Source organism: Sapajus apella, unplaced genomic scaffold (genome assembly GCF_009761245.1).
Source record: "Sapajus apella isolate SASKATOON/1434 unplaced genomic scaffold, GSC_monkey_1.0 scaffold29, whole genome shotgun sequence".
Classification (NCBI taxonomy): domain Eukaryota; kingdom Metazoa; phylum Chordata; class Mammalia; order Primates; family Cebidae; genus Sapajus; species Sapajus apella.
In genome coordinates, this window is record NW_022436969.1 from 9,594,798 (window position 1) to 9,600,266 (window position 5,469).

General features: G+C 45.9%; 1 non-coding gene across 1 annotated transcript; it reads left to right on the forward strand.

Annotated features, from left to right (window-relative positions):
- Positions 1-911: 911 nt before the first annotated feature.
- Positions 912-1,052, forward strand: LOC116561616. Its single transcript, XR_004273516.1, has one exon. It is a non-coding gene; the product is annotated as a U4 spliceosomal RNA (small nuclear RNA).
- Positions 1,053-5,469: the final 4,417 nt, after the last annotated feature.

Consider the following 5,469-nt stretch of genomic DNA (forward strand, 5'->3'; position numbering starts at 1 on the left):
GGGATCTTCCTACCTCAGCCTCCCGAAGTACTGGGGTTACAGTGTGAGCCACCGTGCCTGGGCAGTGGAGTCTGCCACATTTTGGAACTGCACCACTGTGTGCTGGGAAGCGTATTAGACTCATTCAGCTGACTTCCGGTTCCACCTTGGGAAAGTCGCTCAGGTGGCTCCAGCCTCCGCATCCTCAGCTGTAAAATGGAGGAGACACTGGGCTTGATGAGCTTTGAGATTCTTCCCAGTTTCCAAGTTTAGTGACTCTGGAAAGCAATGACTTCCCTGTCTACTTTCTATCCTGCAGTGAGGGCACTGGAGTGGTAGCTGGTGGCCTCCTGAATCTAAAAGATCTTCTCCAGAGTTTCATGTCTGCCCATGGTCAGTAGACCTGCCTCACAAAAGTCAGTGCTGAGGCTGGGCGCCATGTCTCACACCTGTAATTCCAGCACTTTCGGAGGCTGATGCAGGCAGATCACCTGAGGTCAGGAGTTCGAGACCAACCTGGCCAACATGGTGAAACCCCATCTCTTCTAAAAATACAATAAGCCGGACTTGGTGTGGTAGTGCACGTCTGTAGTTCCAACTACTTGGGAGGCTGGGGCAGGAGAATCGCTTGAACCCAGGGGGGCTGAGGTTGCAGTGAGCCAAAAGTGCCTTTGCACTCCAGTCTGGGCAACAGAACAAGGCTGTATCTCAAAAAAAAAAAAAAAAAAAAGTCAGTGTTGAGGGGCCCACGCAGGAATCCCTCAAGGACAGAAGGGAGCTTCCAGAGTGTTCACAACCCCAGCCTGGAATGAGAATCATGTGAGGTCCCCATGGCATCACTCCTGGTTTTACTGATTACAGAATCCCTAAGATTGGTCCTCCTTTGTCTCACAGCTCAGTCATTTAATCACACACTTAAAAAAAAAATTCCTAGCTTTGTGCAGTGGCAGTATCGTAGCCAATGAGGTTTCTCCAAGGCACGATTATTGCTATTTGAAAACTTTTTCCAATAACCCGCTGTGAGGACTTGCAACATAGTCAGCATTGGCAATTTTTGACAGTCTCTACGGAGACTGAAAAAAAAAAATTCCAAGTTCTTTCCCCCAAAACTGAACGTGAGAAGTAGCTATGGGTCAGAGGCAAAAGAACAAAGGACACCCTCCCCAAGAGAGGAAATACAGAAAGGATTATCCTTGTTCAAAGGTGAGAGAGTGAAATACTTTCCTTCCCCTGGACAGGCAATTTTATCAGGGCTCACTGCAAGGGGAACAAGATGCTATTGTCTGGACTTAATTGGCATAATATCTCCCCCTCCTCCAAATGAGCGGTCAGACAGCTGCTAAATGCTTTCTGCTTCAGGATGAAATCCCTTTTGAACATTGCACCTTTCATCTGGCAAATACTCCCAGATCCTTCACAAGGCTTTGCTTTTGCTAACAACTCCGTCCTTCACTGAGCTTCGAGCTGAGCTGCCGTTTCCAGGGCTCTGGGGGATTCTCTCTGGCCCTGTTATCTTTGCCCCTCACCTCCACCCAGCATGGCTGTTAGACTTGTCAACAAGGGAGGCCGCCTCTACAAGGGAGGCAGTCCCTAGGAAAGTCATAAACTTGGCAACCAGAGGGAACATCTGTCTGGGTCTTCATGGAGACTCCACAGCTGTATAAAGGGGACCTGGGGTAGAGACCCACTGGAGGGGAATTTTGTGACGCAAAGCCTAACCTTTTTGTCCCTTGGAGTGGAAGAAAGGGAAGAGTTGAGCAATCGGTAAAGAGTTCTGCAGGTCAGAGCCTGCGCGACCCGATTGATCTACTCTTCCTTATTGTTCTTGCCAGACACCGGCCAGCTGTCCCCTCGGCCAACAAAGCCTGGTCGGCTCCACAGGGCAGGGCTGAGTGGGTGGCCACCACTCTTATCTCCACCGCCTTCTGGCGGGGGAGAACCTGGAGGCAAGCTATCCAGACATTGTAGCTGCCTGCCTGTCCCTCTGAGAGCCTTATTTCCAGAGGAATTTAAGAACAGAGACACTTAAAAGGTGATTGGGGGGTGGGCGAGAAGGTGTAATCTCAGAAGGAGAACAATAGAAAGTCCAAATGTCAGGGGTGCAGATAGCAGAAGACACTCACATACAGAGCCACATTCTCTTCCCTGCCCAATTCTGAGCTTTCTTGATAACTGAATCTGATGACTAACGGAGCTCCCACCTCACCCGCCCCCAAATCATCCATACGATTGAAGAAGACTCTTAGATCTCAGGTTAGAACTTCAACCCAATAACAAGTTAATAAATTTCCAAAAGTCAAATTAAACTTAGTCATTAGATCCCCACCCTTTCCCCACTATTTTACCTCTTCCCCACCCATACATCCACTCCATTCCATGAAAAAAAGAGAATTGAAATCTCTAGGGTTTTTTGCTGTTTGCTTTTTTTTTTTTTTTTTTAGCTAGGACTTTCTGCTCCAGAGCTTCTCCAACCCAACTTGTCTACAGTTGTTTTCAGCACATGGGTTTCCATAGCCCCATTCCCGGTGTGCATGAAACCCACAGAAAGACCAGGGATCCTAATCACACTCTTAAATTTCGACATGAATTGCTCCCAAAGAGACAATGGGCTTAAACGTCAAGAAACAAGAGATTTCTAGGTATTTTCTCCTTGTGGTGTTAGGTTTTTGGAAGGCTAGAAAGTTCAAAAAGACTTGGCTAAAAATAACTACAGAAGTGACAGGATTTCTAACATTATCTTCCCCTTTTTTAATTGGATAGTATCTTTCATTAGAACTGAATTTCAGGCTGAGCGTGGTGGCTCACGCCTGTAAACCGGCACTTTGGGAGGCCAAGGTGGGTGGATCACTTGAGGCCAGGAGTTCAAGACCAGCCTGGCCAACATGGTGAAACCCTGTCTCTACTAAAAATACAAAAATTAGCCAGGTGTGGTGGTGCACGCCTATAATCCCAGCTACTCGGGAGGCCGAGGCAGGAGAATTGCTTGAATCCAGGAAGTTAATTGCAGTGAGCTAAGATCATGCCACTGCACTCCGGCCTGGGCAACAGACAAGACTCCCTCTTGGGGGAAAAAAAAAAAAAGAACTGAATTTCTCTAGACACAACACAAGATCAAATAAAACTTTTTTAAAACTCCAGAAAAAAGGGCCAGGCGTGGTGGCTCATGCCTGTAATCCCAGCACTTTGGGAGGCCGAGGCGGTGAATCACCTGAGGTCAGGAGTTCGAGACCAGCCTGACCAACCTAGTGAAACCCCATCTCTAAAAAAAAAAGCAAAAAGAAAACTCCAGAAAAGAAGCCAGTTTTCCTCATTAGGTTGGAAGAATATGATGAACTTTCATTTTAAATTCTGGAAACACGAGATTTCATCATAAGCTCTCCAGGATAAAAATCAGTGGTGTTGGCCTGTGTATAAGTCAGACTACCACAATGCTGGTGGTTTGGTCTAAAGGGATTATTACAAAACCTCAAGCGAGTCAAAAAAAAGTTGTATAGAGTCGTGCCCATCAAAGCTGTCATACTCCTGACTGAAAAGAAACCTTCATCCCTTGAATCCTTCTCCAGCCTATATGAGAAGCTCAGAAAGTAGAGTGATGGTGACCTCTTTGTACAAAGTCCCCTGAACCAAGAATGACTCAGCTTAAAGAGGCTTCCTGTTCCCCTGCCCCAACCAGCGCAGGCTAGTCCCCCATCCACATTCCAACTCACAAACACAGCAACAGCCCTTAGGACTTTTGAGAAGAGATACAAAGTTAGAATGGAAATAGGTCTTAGTTGTAAATAGCAGCTTGGAGCTGAGCTGCGTTTCATGGGAACCATGTTGCCCTTAGTCTTTCCCTGCTAGCATCCCCGGGGTGGGAGGATGGGGAAGAGTTAGTTTCCCCCCTAGCCGAATCCCACTGAGAAAAGTGTTCACATCCACTCCAGACACAGCTCAAGTTGATAGGGCAGAGAAAAAATCAGGCCTCCTCTCCTTTGACCACCATGAAGAACCCTCTTGGCAAACCTGTGTTTCTCATGCTCAGGTATTGGGCATTGACCCATCTGACTAGTTGTCAGGCAGCCGAACTTTTGAGAGAAAAGAAAAAGAACAGACTTAAGCGCAGAAGTGAAAGATTTACCTTCAAAACCACAGAGCAAATCTTCTCGGCCTTTCTGTATTACAGTCCTCATTCTGAAAGTTCATTTCACAGCCCCTCCCACAAAAAATACATCAAACATTTTTTTTGATTTGAAAGCCAGAACCGATTGTAAAATGGGGACCATAATGTTACCTGATAATAAAAAGGCGAACAGTGATGAGGTCCCCATGGCCACATGGCTGCTGCTCCCCTTGGAATCATTTCCAGGATGGGGTAGAACAGCCTACTATTGCTCATGAGCAAATGAACAACTCAGCTGTTCCAGACCACTGGTTATCCATTGTCTACCAGGCGTCGGGATGCTCCCTGATGATTTTCCAAAATTCTGAGTCATTCATACATATGGATCTTTCTATTGCCACTTACTTTACTGCTACAAAACAAACAGGACAGGCACGATGGCTCACACCTGTAATCTCAACCCTTTGGGAGGCCGCGGCGGGAGAATCACCTGAGGTCGGGAGTTCGAGACCAGCCTGACCAACACGGAGAAACCTCGTCTCTACTAAAAATACAAAAAAAATTAGCCAGACATGGTGGCACATGCCTGTAATCCCAGCTACTAGGGAGGCTGAGGCAGGAGGATTGCTTGAACCTGGGAGGCGGAGGTTGCGGTGAGCCAATATCACACCACCGCACTCCAGCCTGGGCAACAAGAGTGAAACTCCATCTCAAAAAACAAAAAAAAAATTTCCATATATAACAATATACAGTACTAACATATTATTATATAAGACATGTAATAATATAGCATAATATATCTCATATAATATTACCATATGACATATAATAATTTGGTCATATAGAGTCGAGCCCATCAAAGCTGTCATACTTTTGATTGTAAAGGAAGCCTCATTCCTTGAAGACTTCTCCAGCCTGTATGAGAATCTCAGAAAGTACAGTGATGGTGACCACATTATATGAAGTGCCCTGAACCAAGAATGACTCAACCTAAAAAGGCTTCGCATTTCGCCACAGACTGTCTAGGCCCCATCCACATGCCAGTGCACAAACACACACAACCCGGTTGGCAAGTTCATATATAACATATACTATATTATATCTTATATTACATGTTATATGTGACATGTGATAATATAGATTATATACATATTAGTAGTATTACTTATACAGATGGGGTCTCACTATGTTGCCCAGGCTGTTCTTGGACTGCTGGCCTCAAGCAGTCCTCCTGCCTCAGCCTCTAAAAGTGCTGGGATTACAGGCTTGAGCCACTATGCCCAGCCTTTAAAAAAATTTTTTTAAGACCAACCTGACCAACATGGTGAAACCCCATCTCTACTAAAAATACAAAAATTAGCCGGGTCTGGTGGTGCGTACCAGTAATC